Source organism: Thunnus maccoyii, chromosome 17, assembly GCF_910596095.1.
Source record: "Thunnus maccoyii chromosome 17, fThuMac1.1, whole genome shotgun sequence".
Lineage (NCBI taxonomy): Eukaryota > Metazoa > Chordata > Actinopteri > Scombriformes > Scombridae > Thunnus > Thunnus maccoyii.
This window is the reverse complement of record NC_056549.1, coordinates 9,859,645-9,878,064: the sequence shown is the minus strand read 5'-3', so window position 1 is coordinate 9,878,064 and position 18,420 is coordinate 9,859,645. Positions and strand designations below refer to the sequence as shown.

Here is an 18,420-nt window from a genome sequence, read left to right as displayed (position 1 = left end):
TGTAATGCGATAACATGTATATTTCCTGGTACGCTCAAGAAGACTGGATTGATACTGAACATGTGCGAGAACCCACACATAACAAGATAAAGTAAGAACAGGTGTCAAACAGGGCAAATTCTGTCCATCAGTCATTGAAGACTTAGCCAAAAAAAGAACATCACACACTGATTACACTCAGTCATGTTTTCTCTCTGCCTGCCTCTGCTATTATTTGTGTCCTGCAATATCATATGTTCTTGTTGGATATCTGCCATCGAGACACAGAGTAATGAACGCATGTATAGTAGGTGGACTTCTTGGAGCTATGTGTTCTTTTCTTGAGCTAAAATTATTCCTCCCCCGAAGATACTGTACACGTAAACATGTCTTTGAACACATATGTTGCAAGTCTGCACATCCTCCAACCCTCAGAAATGTGTCATGCGGACCTGCGCGTCTGCAAATTGACTGGTTGATTCATTTCCCAGAGGTGGGTCCAAAGCGGAGACTAAAATAAACGTATTAACATACAAGTGTGAGAAACAGCCACACAAATGCCTATTAGCAACCCCCTTGCATGTTAACATGAGGTCATAGCAAGGATTCAATTTAAGAAAACAAGCAGTAGTCAAATGCACGTCTGCACTGATGCAAACAGGTTCTGACATTAGTGCAAATCTAATAATGAGACAATAGGTTGACAATTTATTCAAAAGACGCATTTGTACTATTGATTCCTCTTTTGAGGAGCAGTTTATAGTCCGACAGAGGAAGTTAAATCAAAGTGGATGACGCAACAAGCAAATAAGCTACAATACCTTCCTGTATTTGTGTTCCCTAAAAGGTCAACACTGCCAAGATGACTTGCTATTGGTCAGCAAAAGTCGAACTTGATGAAATGATTTTGTCACAAAATTTCACACAGAACTATATGACATAGACAAGTTATCATCACAAAAAAGACCCTCAAAACCCACTGGTATCATGGAAAACAATAGTGACTGAATTATATCCTTCCACATGCTTGATATTCTACATTTATTTGATGCCAGTACCTTGTAGTATGGACACCATATGTTGTATACAGTAGGGGGTCAGGTGTCTGAATAGACACAACTTTCCCCCTTTGATACGAGAGATGAATTAGTATCCAACAGTGTATGATCGTCACACAGCAATTTATTATCTCCAACTGGTCTGCTAGAGTGCTCACTGGAATGCTAGCAGTGACATCCACCTGCCTGTCCGCTTGTTTTTAATCTCCTCTGACAGTGAGAGACACTCAGGGAAGTGACAGCTCTCACAGTGTGGCGATTCAGCCACATACAACAGGAGAGACACACTTGAAGGAGCGCCTATCAATCCCAGAAGCTGTACATCCAGTGTCAGCTCGCAGATATCCACCTTGCAAAAGTTCTAACTCACCATCCATTTATGAGTTCAAATTTAACATAATATCAAATGACTTAAACAGTCTTTAATTAATGTCTGTCTGTCCTCCTTACATTATCCAAATGTGTGCACCCCCTCCTTTTTCTCCCACTACAGGCACTGCAGCAGCCAATTATCTGCCCTTACTCAAATTCAGCTGGGATGCTAAGTGACACGAGTCAATGCAGACTGTGCCATCAAGACTACCTACATGTCCACTAGTCTTGACACATCACTGCCAAATTGACAGGTAAGCCTCTCTCACAGAATGAGAGTAATGACAAGTTGCTTTTATATGGCCGCAGTGGTACACCACAAACACCAGCGACCACATGTTTTTTCATGGTTACTAGGCAGGATCACATGATTGAGGCTATCATGTATCATTTTATCTTCTGTAAAAGTGGAGCCATTTGCACTACATTTACTGAATCACCGGCAGTCCTCGGGGTTAGTGGCCTGTATTAAAATTTCAGTTTGACATCTTCCTCCATTTATTCCATACAAGTGCCCATTTAGCTGTTTTTCATGTCACAGCAGCCTGACTTCCAATTAACAATCATCCAAATGATTTTTACGAGACCACATGGTCAACCTCAGTTTGGCTTTTTCCATCACATGCTGGAAAGATTGTGGGTTCCCAGAAAATTTAACTGGCCACTAGTCTGTGAGTTTCAAGCTACAGTACATGTGTGATGGAGGATTTTCTGCACCAAAAGCTATGTGTCTAAGGAAGGGAACTTTCTGCTTTCTACATCACAAGCTCTAATGGTGGTCTAGTGCACTTGGCATTAATTTGTTGTAAAAGCATGCAGCACTATAAAATCCAATATATGCAAAATAGGGAAGCTTTATTTGCTTGTATAATATAGTGCATACACACAGAAACACAGTGTGTGTGCAAAAATGCACACTAATTTGCACAAGCATAAAAATCTGTACACAATCACAAGACACACATACACACCCTGCTGATAATAACTGTTGACCAACTGACTCGTGTACAAATGCACATCACCCCACACTGCCCCCTCTCGTACACACACCCGCACAATTGTCATACACACAAATACATCTAATTAATATGCAAAGTATGTACTGCAGTAAAACACTGGGGTTGAGCTAATCAAATGGTAATGATTTTCCCCAGCAAAACTAATTATAAATTCTTCAACTCCAGTCATTCAATAACATAGCCATTAAATCATAATAGCAGAAGCCTATTGATATTTTCCTCACATAAGGAGCAACATGCTCTCTCATAAGAGATGAAGCTTTGAAGCTGGTCTTTGAGGTTGAACTTCAAAGAAAGCATAGGGGCTAAATGATGAAGGTGGGGAGTTGAGAAGAGGACTCCAGCAGGGCAAAAACACTGAGACATGGTTGCAAATACGTATACAAACATATAAACATTCATATAGTGTTCATTTAAATATATCAAATGCACAAAACACTACATAAATGTATAAGTGAAATACAGAGCACAGTTTGAGGCCGTAGTCACACAGACACACACTGGTAGTTAAATTATATCCAAGATATTTTTTTAAAGCAGCTGTCATGCATCTCTGCACATTGTGCAGTTCAAACGTGAGTTAGATTTTCAAAGTGATAGGCCGGAATTTGGCCTATCCAAAATTTATCATTTGACTAAAGCCAGCCTAATCAAGTCAATGACTAGCTGAAGAACTAGAGTTCTACTTTTTTCCAAAAACTATGAAAAGCACATAAAACAATGAAAAAACAAAAAGAGAATGAACATGAATGAACATGTTAATTGTAACCAAGACACATGTCCCCTAAATGCAGAAATATGGATCTTCTATGTGTTCTATGTGTTTTTGATAGGTTTACATAACACAGACATATGCTGCATCAGGCTGCATAGACAATACTTGTAATGTGATTTGTTCAAAAGTTAGTGGCCAAAAATTGTCTCAACTGTGGTGTGATGGTGGGACTATGTGGAGTATTATAAATTTAGTGTTATATTGTGGGTTTTTGACTGTAGTTCACAATAATTTACACACTAAAACTGACCAGATATATACAAACTATATCCCTGAATTCATTTTTCACCCGCAAAGCTCAGGGAAATAAAATATTTAATATGTGAAAATATGCAAACGCTACAGGCTAATGTCTGTGTTGATTAACTGAATCAACACAGACACCAAAAACAGCAACATGCACATAAAATGTAAATCATGCAACTCAAGTCAAATCACTTTTAGTGGATGTATTCATATATTTGGAACACAGATATGCATGTGTAAGTGTCAATTTTTTCCTTCTAATGAATATTTGTTCTAGTCCAATTTTGGTTTAAAAATTGTTATGAGCAGACGTCACAGGGTGTCGTCCTCTCCACATTCAATAAAGGTCCACCTGGGCCTGACATCAACAACACTTATGATACCTGTGCAACACATCTATGGGTGTTCTGTTTTGTATTTTTCATACATAAACCTTTTTTTTAATTCTTTAACAGTGATGTGAGCTTTATCTGGGTTAATAAAAGTTACTAACGGTTTATTATTGAGTCACATATCTTCATACTTTTAATCATTTTATGTTTGATATGAGCGGAGCATCACCCCATCTCACAAGAATACACATAGAGAGGTGAGAGCTGAGAATGTGCTGCTTGCTTAGTTTGAAAAACAACAAGAGGACAGAAACAGTGCAGAAATAACACTGTTGGGTGAGTTTACTTAGTTTGCTTTTGTGTTCAGTGATTTACAGCCTCAGTTTTCCTCACAGAGTTCTGACGAGGACTGTCAGCAGCTGTTTACATCCTGGAGTTAGCATTAACATTAGCCTGCTGCAGCCTCAATGGATTTAAAACTACAATAAATCTTTTTTTGATTACATTATCTACAAACTGGGCATTTATTGGAAGTACGCACACTAGCAGCCCCTCAGTCACTTTTAAGAGTAGCAAAGAGTCATGACAAGCTCACTTCCCGTTTTTTCATCAAATTGTCTTGCATGTCACAGCCAAATATCCATTTATTGTTCTTGTCTCAGCTAACACCTTCATCGCTTGACCCTCTGTAACAAGCACTGCAGTCGTCATTCAATAGAATATGTAGCAATCTCCCTTTTCTCATCTATTGCTTATTTCCTGCTGATGTCTGGAGTTTCCAAGCTGTTTTTTTCCTCACCCCTGAATGAAGGAATCAATGCACATACAGGCCTCCCTAATGCTATCAAACCCATTTAAATTGGTCCCAAGCAGAAATAGATGGTAAAACATATGTTTCTTAGGGTTTCAATCTGTTTATATTCTTCGCTATTATTGGTTTTTGTCTCTTCTTTTCTCCTTCTTCTGTTTGTGTTATATATTTGTGTGTGTGCATGTGTGTACTCACGCAAGAGGTCAAAATTCCAGCAACACTTGTAGTTTATAGACCATTTCGAAGCCTTCATCACTCATTCACTTCATCACTCGCATCCAAGTGTTTGCTGTGCAATTTACATGTTTGCTTGACTGCACGTTAGACTGTGTAATTTTTTGTGTAATTTCACAGTCAGTGCTCCCCTGGGCCTAGTTTGCACCTCATGCTCTCAAGGTTTCTTGCCACTCACCTGCTTTTCACACATTTTTGTTTGGCCTTGTGAACCTTAAGTCTGTTGACGTAAGTGGTGACTCCACTGTGATCCACTGTTGAAAGAGTACAGAAATGAAAAGGAAAAAACAGGCTCAGAATGAACAAATACAGCGTGGTCTTTGTGTATTACGGGAAAGCCTGTGGGGTTTCAGTCTCAGCTGTTGTACTGTGTCACTGAATAAGCTGTGACACACAGTAGCTGGACTTGGTAAGAACTGCACAAGCCAAGGCAAAGTAAAAAAAAATCAATCTTGTAATCCACCACTTGAGCGTTGATTGCATGAATACACAATTGGAAGTCGAGGCTCCTGTGCCATCTGTAGTGCAGCACACTAAAAAAATAATCTATTTAATTTCCCTGGTGACAGCAGGTGCTATCATTTATCTCATCCAGAGAGACTTCTAAAGCAGATAAATGCAGTTCTTAGAATGAGATAAATCTACCTTACCATATGTGTCCCACTGTGCTGCCTCATGGGCAAGAGAGGGGATTCCTTGTTTGTGTTTCTTCTGCGATTTAATACTCGGACGCCAAACTTTTCCCAGATGAATTTCATTTATCAGGTTCAATGGAAGAGTGTTGTATGCAGGTGCTGATTTAGAGGTGTTTCTTTTACGCAAGAGAAAGCAGAGAGCAAACTGTGTTCAGTTGTGGTATGTTTGAAAGAACATCACATCATGTTATTGTTTTACAGCTATATCTGTTCTTGAGGGGTAATAACCATATACGTACGTAGTCTACATGATGCAAATGAAGCCCTGTACAGCTAACGTAACTTGACAACATCCCTGCACGTGTGCTCGTGCATATGTTTGCATGTGCATGTGTTTGATTCAGCAGCGGCAATCCTGCCCTGCACTGTGTGCACACCCCCTGGTGTTTCTCCTGCACAGAGTTGGCATTTTAATTCATGCTTGCGTGACTGTACGAGGGACTCTCTGTTGCTCACACGTCTTTTCTTTTCTCTGTCTTCATCTCCTCTCATTTTAGAACTTTCCCTCTTTATTTCTCTTTTTTTCTCTCTCTGCAAGGCAAGTTTATTTATATAGCACCATTCAGACACAAGGCAATTCAAAGTGCTTTACAAGGGCATAAATTCATTGAAAATAAGACATTAAGGAATGATTAAGATTGCAATATAAAATACATTAAAAGAAGACAAAAAAGACGTTAAAATTGCATTGAAAAGAATAAAAGCAAAAGGTAAAAGCAAGCAAATAAATAGCTGAAGATCAAAAAGAAGTAATGTGTGGAAAGTCACAGTAAACAATAATGTTTTAAGCCCTGATTTAAATGAGCTGACAGTTTTAGCTCAGGTATTCAGGAAGCTTGTTTTTCAAATGGGGAGCATACCTGTAGAAACTAAAAGCTGCTTCACCTTGCTTTGTTTTGATCCTAGGAAGATTGAGTAAACCTGTCCTAGATGACCCTTAGGGGTCTGGATGCTCCGTAATGTACAAGTAAATCAGAAATGTATTTGGGCCCAAGACCATTTACTGCTTTGTAGACTAGTAATAGGATTTTAAAATCTATCCTTTGACACACAGGAAGCCAGTGCAGTGATTTAAGGACTGGAGTAATGTGCTCCATTTTCTTGGTGTTAGTGAGGACTCTGGCAGCAGCATTCTGGATGAGCTGCAGCTGTCTGATTGATTTTTTGCTAAGACCTGTGAAGACACCATAACAATAGTCTAGCCTGCTGAAAATAAACGCTTGAACTAGTTTTTTTGTATCTTGTTTAGAAAAAAATCCTTTAATACTTACTATGTTTTTAAGGTGGTGGTAGGCTGATTTTGTAATTGTTTTTATGTGGCTGTTGAAAGTCCATTACTACACCAAGATGTCTGGCTTGATTTGTAGGTTTTAGTGTCATGGAGTCAAGGTGAGCACTGACTTTTAATCTTTCTTCTTTGGGGCCAAAAACAATTATTTCAGTTTTTTATGTGTGCAGTGGTGACACTGCTATGTAGAGTTGTGAGTAATCTTCAATAGTATGGTAGTTGATGTTATAATGTTCCATAATCTGATCAAGGGAGAGCATGTAGATATTGAATAGAAGAAGCCCGAGAATGGACCCTTGAGGAACTCTGCATGTGATTTTAATTTGCTCAGATTCATAATTGCCAGTTGACACAAAATAGTCCCTATCCTGTAAATATGATTTGAACAAACTTAGCACAGTGCCAGAAAGTCTGGGATTTTTCCAGTCTGCCGAGCAGTGTCTTATGGTCAACCATGTTGAATGCTGCACTGAGATCCAGTAATACCAAAACCAAAATTTTTGATGCATCACTACTCAGCTGAATGTCATTTCACAAATGCAGTCTTGGTGCTGTGGTGCGGTCGAAATCCAGACTGAATAGTGTTGAAGAAATTGTTTTGCACCAAGAAAGCTTTGAGTTCCTGAAAAACAACCTTTTCAATGATCTTTCCTAAAAAAGGTAGATTTGATATGTGCCTGTAGTAATTTAATATTGAGGCATAATACTAAAAGCAGTTTAATAACTGCGGTCCTCAGGACCCTTGGAAAAAGGCCTGACTGAAGAGAACTATTGACTATTTGTAGTACATCTGTTGCTATGCAGTTAAAAACATCTTTAAAGAAGCTAGGCAGAGTGTCAAGGCAGCAGGTAGTAGGTCTAAGGTGTTTCTAAGGCAATTTCTGTCAAGGTTGCATAATTATAATCTGAAAATGTGCCAAATTAACTGAAGTGGATCTATACTGAGGCACAGGCAACATAGCCATTTAGCCCGAGATGGAGTTACAGACTGTCTTATCCTCAGAATTTTATTTGTGAAAAAAGATGCAAAGTCATTGCATAACTTGGTGGATAGCAGTTCAGGAAGGAATGATGCTGAGGGGTTTGTCAGTCTGTTAACAACAGTGAATAAGGTGCGTGATTATTGTTATTTGTATTAATAATCTCAGAGAAAAAGGAATTGCCCTTTTTAGTTCCAATTTATACATGTGAAGTCTCTCTTTGTAGATCTTATAATGAATCTGGAGTTTGGTTTTTCGCCACCTGCGTTCCACCTGTCTACACTTTCATTTTACCAGTGTGGCTTTGCTCCTTTTACCAGTGTGGCATTCCTCCATGGTGCTTTTTTCTTACCAGAGACAACTTTGATTTTCATGGGTCAATGGTATCAATAACAATTATAACTTTAGAACTGAAACTGTTCACAAGATCATTGACAGGAACTGAAGGCAGAGCTGATGTGGGTGTAAAAGCCTGGGTGAATAATGATAAGGTGTTTTCATTGGTATAGTGCTTTCTGATTACCTTTGTTTTAATTCTGCTGGTGTCAGCAGAGATGGTCATTTTAAAGAAAATACAGTAATGATCAGAAAGGGCAACATCAATCACCACAACCTCAGAAATGTGAAGACCCTTGGAAACAACTAGATCCAGAATATGTCCCTTATTATGTGTTGAGTTCATTACATGCCGGGAAAGGCCAAAGTTGTCCAGGATGTGCAGAAGTTCTTTAGCACTGCCATCTTTGAATGTTAAAATGACCCACTATAACAACACAGTCAAAATCAATACACACTGCAGACAGCAGTTCAGCAAAGTCATCAAAAAAGTGTGCACTATATTTTAGGGGCCTGTAGATGGTTACTAATATTGCTCAACAACAGAACCAAACTTCCCATATGACAACTGTCTGCACTGGTAGACATACATAAAGTGGCTACTCCACCTCCTTCCCGAAGTACTCTGGGCTCACTGAGAAAATGGAAGTTCGTGGGAGTTGATTTGATAAGGGCCGCTGTACCATTATATTCATTTAACCAACTTTTGGTTAAAAACAATATCAAGGTTTTTGGTAATAAAATTAGTAATTAATTAGTAGTGACTTGCCAGCCAGAGACCTGATATTTAATAAAGCTGCATTTAGTGTACTGGAGGCATTGTCTGACAAAGTCTGTGGCTGGTGCACAAATGGAGTCAAATTGGATAAAGTAGCTATGCACTTTGAGTACACTTTGTTCATCCTGATGCTGGTCAAACAGGAATGCCGGACATTGGAGCTGCTCTTCACTGTCTGTAGAGGCGTTGTATCAACAGCACTGGGTCTGTGTCCAGTAAGCAGTGTAAAATTACATGTGCCTAGGGAGGTGGTAGTAGGCACTCCTAACAAGGGGGAGTTAACGTTAGTGTGGTTTGGGAGAGGTTTGCTGGTGGAGACTGGAAGTGACCAGGAGTGGAAATGCAATGGAAGATAGTCAGGGTGAGGGAGAGTTCCAGATTGTGTAAAATAAATTGTCATTTAAAGTGCATGAGCCTAGGCCATTGGGGTCGATGCCATAGGGACAGAAGAAGGCTAGGCATTTCCAGAAGAGGTTAAAATTGTCAATAAAAGCTAAGTTGCGGGTTGTACAGGTTAACTGGTTAACAGCTAACACAGCCGGATGGAGAGGTGAGTGGAGCCATGGATTATAGATGGGGTGGCTGGGGAACAGAAATAAAAAGGAGGCCAGATCAAGTGTTAAAAGTGCATAATTATAGGTTAACGACCAGTTATGGAGGGTAGCAGCCGCTAGCAGGGAGGGCTCGTGCACATACACACAGGGGCTGCAACGTGAAGCCCACAGTGTTGATATCGTTTTAGTAGAGGTGACCCACAAAAAGGACATCGAGCAGGAAACCTTACTGACCCGGGCCCAACAAGTGGACACGCTATGGAAATTTTGCGTCAGTTGGTAGTTAGTAGCGTCTTGACACCCGGTATCTGCATTTCCCATTGGCTAGTTAGCTCCCATGCCAAAAACAAGCCCCATTATGCTAGCAGCAAATCAACTTGCAGCAGGCTGTCCCATCCAGGAAACTTAACTTCAAATCTGAGCGTCCAATAATTAAATCTTTTTTTACCTTGTTAAAACATATAGATAAAACAATCAGAAACTAAAAGTGTAGTGTAAAAGGAGTGCAAGACTGTCAGCACTCCTCACCCAGATATCCTATTTCCCACTCCTCCCCAAGGACTCGCATCACGCCTGTGGCTAACATGTATCAGTAATTTTATCTACCTGGACTTGAACCTTTGTGACCGCTCACCCCTGGGGACTTCGACATACTGTATAACCAATCAAGAGCCTCATTGGTCCCGAGATGGCCACAGATGCTCATGACTGTTCTAGCCTATAAGCTGTAGCAGAATATGAGCCAATACATAATTCATAGAGTCAAGTCATATGCCCTTGAGCGATGCTGCTGAGAAAGTTAAGTGTAGAAAGCAGCCAACCAGGAGGGGGTCTGTGTGCAGCTGCCAGAGCAACAGATTGCTTGTCGTAAGATTTGATCTAGGAGCTAATTGAACTTGACATGAGTCGAGGAAAAGTGCATCATGGTGTGTGCTGAAAAGCAGCAGGATTGCTCTGAGTTCGAGCTTAATGTTCCTAAAATGAGAAGTGCTTTTTAAAAATGGCTGCACTAAGGAATCTCTGGTGGGTCTCCGGGAGTGAGTGTGCGTGTGTGTAAGTGGGGGGTAGATTTGGCTGTCACACACACAGACATAAAGGTATCTGACTTCTGTTTTTTTTTATTTGTTTCATTATTATGTTGCATATTGTTTGTTTGCATGTCACACACCTTCCAACCCATTCCCACACCTGCACATAAACAAACATAAAAATACACACCTACAGTATAACTAGTGTATGCTGTGAACAAAAATGTTCATTAATACATTTTCTCTACAAGGTGAACAATGTAAAAAGTCCTGCATGAAAATTCCCTCTTAAGTAAAAGTACATAAGTATTAGCAATAAAATGTAATTAAAGTATGAAAGTAAAAGTAGTGGTTTGGTCCCTCTGACTGATATATTATTATATATGACATCATTCGATTATTAATACTGAAGCATCAGGGAACTACTTCATATACAGTTAGCTAGTTTAGTCCAGTGGTTCCCAACCAAGGGGTCGGGCCCCTCCATAGGACCACACAAGATGTCAAAATGAGATGTTGTTGGCAAGATGGCAGATCATGTGGAGACAACAGTAAGAATATTTTCCTGAGATAACTGTTTAAAGGACCAGTGTGTAACATTTAGCTGGATCTATTCAAAGAAATATTGGCAGAAATGGAATATAATATTCAGAAGTATGTTTTCTTTTCTTTCTCTTCTTCACTAAAGAAAACATACTTATGTTGCAGTGCCATGTTTCTACAGTAGCCTAGAATGGACAGATCAAACTCTGGCTATGGAAAGGGCCTTTTGAGTTTTTTGCGAGTTTCGTGGCCACCATAGGTTCTCCTATGCACTTGGAAGGGGAGCGTGAGGGGTTATCAGTTGGTTGCAATCTGCAACCTCACTGCTAAATGTCACTAAATTCTACACACTGGTCCTTTTAATTAAATATCTCTCTGCAGCCTTCAGTGTCTCTGCATGCTCCAGTGTCCACTGCTTCACAGCCCGGAGAACAACAGCTTCCTATCCAACATTCATTACACTGTCTAACAATGATGACACACCTGCCTCATCTAATAATGCCCAAACCACCTGTATGAATAAGCCAAAAATACTCAAGTCAAGACCCAAAAGAACTACATGCTGCAATTTGATTTTGAACAAGAAAAACATCAAGATACATATTCAAAAACGTCACTCATCATCAAATACAAACATAACAGAAAATCACCATCTTCCATCCCAATGCATAGACCATAATAAGGGCATTTTCGCTGTCAGAAGACCTTTTTTGGACCGAGAAACCCCATACATATACATAAATGCACCTGGGTAAACAACCATCAAGTGAGCTGTGAACTAGAGCAATTCAAAAGGGCTTCAGAATTTTCCAGAAGAAGTGGCATAATAGGGTTTCAGTGCATCCATGTGTTATACTGTCGTATTTCATTTGAACCAGACATCAGATATGGTGAGAAGAAAGTGGATTTTGACAACACAAAGAAAATGTGTCTCACTAGAAAGCAGAAAGCAGAGTCTAAGAGTTGCCCACTGAGTAAAGTGGTCACTTTTGGCAATGGAACATCAAAAATATATGTCAGTACTGGAAACATGCACCTCATATTATTCACGGTTAAGGAGAAGAAATACTTGGGACTGCTCATGCTCTAACCCAAGAAATTCCTGTCCTCATAAGTCCATTGCAAAATGCTAGACCTGACTTGAACTTTTCTTACAAGTCAGAAGTACAGACAGTGATGTGTTTGACACCTTTGCAGAATCTGGTCCTCAAGATGTGCACAGTACTGGAAATTCTTCTATATTCACCTGACAGAAATGCTTTGAATGCAATTGTCCTTTACTTGCTGAACAACAAGAATTTACCAGCTGTTCTGCCAAAAGATTTTTCTTCATCACAACATAAAGACACTGCCCAAGCAATTCATTCCACTGGAGACCTTTTGCACTGTATGCTTCAGAAAGCCTCCCTTTTATGCCTCCCTTTTTTCTAGAACCAATCTTAATTACACAGAAAGCAAAGATTGTCACATTCACTGGCATACTGGCGGGTGTGTTTAATTTAGGAATATGTTATTGTTTCTTTATATATACATGGCCTAGTCTAGTTTTACATTATTTCATAAGGACAGGCCATACATCTAGTTAAATTGTAAAATAGTTCAAGTGAATTCAAACTACATCCTACAGTTATCCCATCACTAATACAGTATTATTTTTGTTTCTTATAGATGTGACCACATACTGTAAAAGGTGTGGGGTATGTGGAAATTTCTAATTTTGAATGGACTGAGGGGCTGCACAATTTCAATGCATCTTTGCCTGTTCTTGAGACTGTCTGTTTAGGTAATCTTCACTTATGCATTAATACAACATTAATGCACCCATCATTACATGTTTTATCATGTACAAGTTTAATCTGGTTATTTTAAAGAGTCAGTGATGATGCAGGAATTTGGATAGTTCTGAAGTCTTTATAAGCAAGCATATGTTGTGTCCACCAGTGAATTATTGCAGAAATTAAACTATTTTCTTACTTTCCTTATTTGTCCTTAGAGTTTGGTTAAATATGGCAACAGAAAAGCAAACATGACTTACAATCTGTCATGATCTAATTTCAAATGCTATTACAAAATCACACTGCAGTTGGCAGGGACATCTTGGAATAGACAAACCAAAAAAATAATCCGAACCATGACTCCGTTCTTCATGGTTATCTTCACTTTGAGGCATTGACAGCACATGATTACAGTTTTTGATGTGTGCACCGTGGGCTCCATCCGCCTGTCGTGATAATGGATTTGCACAAGAAGGGAGTTTTTAGCATGCCAGATAAGTAGTTATCTGGCTACCCTTTTAACATGACTAATAACCACCAAACACTGATTTTGAACAAAATGTCTTACAGTGAGTGACATTGAGGATCCTCTGCCAGAGTTTGAAGGTCATGTCGATATTGAAGAATTCTGGCAATCTGTTGACCAAGAAGTTGTTTACAGAGGCTTTTTATAAAGTAAGTTATAGATATGAATGGTTCTATAAAGGGAGTATTCTGCAGCCATATTTAGAAAAGTTTTCCAAAAGATCTATCTATCTATCTACAATTGCTTGTAATCATGTAGGTGCATGTTTTTCTAGTGCCATGGATGATTGTGTAATAATTTTAACTGCCCTAAATTGCATTAAATGTAATAACATTTAAGAAAGCTATTACGAAGGTAATCATGAGAATCCATGTAAAGTTTAACCTTCCTATGACAAATGGGAGACCGCACATTGGGCCTCATACCAGAGCCAGCAAAAAAGTACTCAACGCCACAGCAAAGTCTGTTGTAGAACAGGCAGACATTGACATTATGGAAGAACAGCTCTCAAGTGACCTGATGAACTTGGAGGTGAATTTTAACATTTTATTTAAATGTGATAGAAATGAACTTGAACTTTAAATTATTTATAGGCATTCGGTCCATTGTTGTACTGGATGCTTATGAAACAGCTTCAAGATTTAGCGATTAACTAAATGCCAAAAAGCAAGAAAGATTACGATCATTTGTCCTACTTTTCAATTAATTAATGGCTGTTGTTGCATCTACGTTTAAACATGTTGAGGCTTTGAGGAAACTTGTAAAAGAATGTGATGTCGACTCAAAAGGCTCCAAAATGGATCCTTTCTTCACGTTTGAGGCAGGAGATGAAAACAAGGAGCACTTATGGCAAAGTCTTTCAAAAAGTTTGGGGAGTATCTGGTAAGTATCTGACATATATATAGTTCCATTATTTATGTAATGACATCAGAAAATATTGAATTTCTGTAAACCTGTGATTACAGTCACCATGTGTCTTTATGTATATCTGAAGACAGCCACGTTAATGGCCACGCTAATCATGTGTATTTCCATTTCAAGGTGGCTGGGTAGTGATCATGTGTCCTTGTGGCATTGTAAACTTTGTTCAATTCAACATAAGAGCTAAAAGCCCACAACTTTATGCAGATATATGTTGCCATCTATGATTCTGCATGGGATTAATAACTCATACCAACCTATAGGAGCCAGAGAGACTGCCCTTCAGTCCGTTGGAGGGAAGAGTGGCTGCAGGTACCCCAGAGAATATTGCATCTGGCAAGAAAGAGGAACTGAAAATGAATTTGCCATGGTTGCAGTTGAAAAAAGACCCACCTGATCATAATGGCCATCCTGCAAATGGTTCTGCAGAGCACTATGCATTGTATGACACTTTTCATCAGTACAACACAAGAGATGAAAAGGATGTTCTGAGAGTAATTGGACTTGTGCCTGAGATATGTGGGTGGCTCAACTCCCGGATAGTGGAGAAACTGTTCTTTGGCATGCGAAAGAACAACTATTTCATGAACTCTCTCTCCCCAGCAAGCCACATCTTCCTTATGTGTAGCATTTTACATCACAACAATCAGAGAGTTAACCAGCGGGCATGGAGGACTTTAAAGTAAGTTTTTTTAATGGAGATATCACCCCAGCAATAACAAAATCAGCATTTTATCACCTTTAAAACATAGCCAAAGTCAGGGACCTTATGACAAAAGAAGATTCGAAAAAAATTATTCATTCTTTTATCTCCTGCAAAATGGATTACTGCAATGGACTTCTGACAGGACTTCCTAAAAAGACCATCAGACACCTGCAACTTATCTAAAATTCAGCCGCAAGAGTTCTGAAAAGAACCAAAAGGACAGCCCACATCTCCCCAGTTCTTAAATCTCTACACTGATTGCCAGGTTGCCACAGAATTGATTTTTAAAGTCTTATTATTATCTTATTACTTATTTATAAATCTCTACATGGAGTTGGCCCTGAATATATGACTGATATGCTTGAGTAATATAACCCTGTGAGACCTCTTAGATCACTAGAGAATGGACTTCTAGTGGTGCCCTGGGTAAAATCTTAACAAGGAGAAGCAGCTTTTAGTCATTATGCAGCACAGGGAATGTCCCAACCCTTGAAACTTTTAAATCAGGACTGAAAACCTTACTTTCCTCAAGCACTTTTGACTAAATGCTCTTGTTTTAACATTGAACTGTGTTGTTTTAACTTTTGAATTGTGTTGTTTTAATTTCTCTCTTCTCTCTCTCATTTTGGGTATTTATGCTTTAATTTCCGTATTTTAATACATTTACATAAAGATCTATTTTAGTACAAGTATCACTTCAAGTAATCCACTGTTTTCCTTGTAGGTTATGAAGCCACTTAAGAGAAAGGTTCTGTTCCTGGATTCCCAATATTCAGACAGGGGACAAAGCTTTAGAAACAAACCTTATTGAAACATCTTAAGGTTTCTAAAGGAAGATGTTTGCTTGACGTCGTGTCCCCCAGGCTTGCTCAATCTGTTTGAACTATTGTTGTTATTTGACAGTCGCGTTCCCCAGACTTGCTCTGACTGTTTGAACTACTGCTGTTTGCCAGTAGTGTTCCCCAGACTTTCCCAATTTGTGTCACCTGGCAGTCATGTGCCCTGATTTTCCAGTATTGGGAGTACAAACTTCATCTGACAATCATGTTAGCTCCTTTTCATGTTTATATTTTTTGTGTTCGAATATTTCTAGAAGTTACTGATGCCATTTTTGTTTTTATCAGCTCTATTGCACAGCATGTTGTCTCAGTACCATGGACAGAATTAACAGGCCTGGATGTTAAAATCATTTGCAAAGAACCTTTATCACTTTTTTTATTATTAATTATTGGTTTGTGTCATAATTTGGGCTATTACTACTTTATTCTGTTTCTCCTTTCACACTTACAAAGCACCAAGCAAGACCCTATCACACTAAAACACATCTTGAAATCTTATTAAGTTATTGAACTTTGTAGTTTGCTTTTCATTAAACTTATTTATTTTTAATCAGGGGCTCCTCAAACAACATTTTGGCATTGACTGTGGAATCTTCATAATAATGGTGAGTGAAAAATTTCTGGAAGGAAAACATAAAAAATTAAAATTAAAAAATGAACACATTTTTAATTTATGTTCTCTTACAGAACGTACATTAACAGTGTCTATAGCCTTTTTCACATGTGTAGTTTCTTCCTTTACTTTACTGGCATTGAGCTCGTGTAAATGGAACAAGGCCCAAATGATGGCAGCACAATGTCAGTACTTGTTTCTCTTCTCCTCAGTTCCACCTAAAGCAGTTACTGTAATGTAATAGAGTCAAACTGTTGCAACAGAGGTTTCTCTCTTTTTCTCTTCATTCAACTTGCTGACTTCATCATGCACACACACAAAAAAATGTACCAACACAACTTTGCTATATTTGCAGTACTCCTGGTATGTTGTCATGGAGGCTCCATTTGATTTCACAATTGTCAGTTTGATTTCAATGCTCATACAGTAGATATGGTTAAAATAAGTGCAATTTGATTTTTACTTTGGTCCAGAAAGAGCCCCCCTCTGTGGTCCTTCCCAAGATTTCTTCCCTTTTTTCCCTTTTACTTTTGGGTTTTTTTGCAGGACTTTTTTCTTGCTGCTATGAGGGTTTAAGCCAGGGGTTGTCGTCCTGTTTTGTTTGATGTAAACTTGTGGACTTGTTAAGCCTTTTCAGACTAGAAATAGTGAGTTGGTCCTCCAAGTAAACTTAATTTGAAACTTGAACTGTAAATTTATTGTACTCTGTTCTCTTCTTCAGCATGACATGCTTTGCTTAAGGAGGTGACGGTGCACAATTTTGATGGAGAATCTTGAGATTGAAGGGTACTGGCTTCTTTAAGAAGTCAATATAAATTCAAGATAATATTAGCAGTAATCTGGGACAGCAAGGTAAATTTGAATTTTCTAAATTTACTACTACAGCCATGGCCGGAGGTTTGTCCACTTTACCAAGCAGGGAAAGCAGATGGCCAGGGGAAGTCGGGACCCAATTTTCCACATCCCTGGGAAGAGGAAATATGATGAGGTCACCATGGTAAGAATTATGGCCAAATTTTTACAGGCCCAATAAATTTGGTCTAAATTAATCATCAGTGTTGTGCTTACACATACTAATCTGTTACGTAATAGGTTTCTCACTCCCTCGATGTAAAGGAGCCTGTCCTCTCAAACCCATGCAAGGCGGAGGAGCCATGCAGAGTGGAGTCCTCTTAGAAGGGAATGATCAGTTTTTAGATGTGAGGCACCTCTATGAGACGTAGGTGAAACTCACTCACTCACAGGATCACAGTAAGTTAGAGATGCGCTCCATGTAGACATGCCAGTTTGCCACTTCTTACATACTGTGTCTTAATCTGGATATGACAAGAACTACATATATTTTATCTGCAGGCACAAATGTGGAGGCTATAGAGCATGCAAATAAAGAGTGGTCCTTCGCCTCTGACAATGTGTGCTTGTTCCAAGATGATGATGGAGACCTACTGATTATATTGAGCCTACTGATTTTGCAGTGACTCATGTTTTATGTTTATGGCTGCCTGAGGAAATTCATCCTTGTGGTGCCACAGATGGCAACCCTGCAATCTGTTCTCTGGCTCTCATGCGCACACGTTTCTGGAGGATAGTGACAGAGGAATCCTTTCTGAAGAGTGAGTGTCTTTCCTCTTGCTCTCCTCCCATCTTTTTAGATGCAAAGCACCTCTGAGCTATAGGTGAGTCATTCACTCACAGGATCATGGTCAGCTATAGGTGCACTCTGGACATGCCATTCTTACAATGCAGAGAGGGCAGAGCAAAGGGTTTGTGGGTGGCAGCAGTAGGCTTCTGGCTTAAAAAAAATAAATTAACCATCAAAGCTGTGCTTCTGCAAGCAATATGATGGTAATCCAGTGACAAATTTAACTGTGATTTTGCTATAGTGTGTGCTGTGGGTCAGGTCAGCAAAACCAGCATATGCTGGTCCAGTTTTGGAGCGTACCAAGTCATTTGGGAAGCACATTCTAGTCCGACATGCATCTAAAATACAGCCAAAACTTCTCAGTATTCAC

The 18,420-nt window shown here is 39.1% G+C and overlaps 1 protein-coding gene across 1 annotated transcript in view; it reads left to right on the top strand.

The window, feature by feature from the left end:
* LOC121882010 (neurexin-3b-like) overlaps window positions 1-18,420 on the top strand; it is a 392,732-nt gene that overhangs the window by 35,453 nt on the left and 338,859 nt on the right. Inside the window, exons 2-3 of the mRNA XM_042389887.1 lie at window positions 1,531-1,663; window positions 13,374-13,478. The gene's annotated coding sequence lies outside the window, so the exon portion shown is untranslated. The remainder of the gene's footprint in view (window positions 1-1,530; window positions 1,664-13,373; window positions 13,479-18,420) is intronic.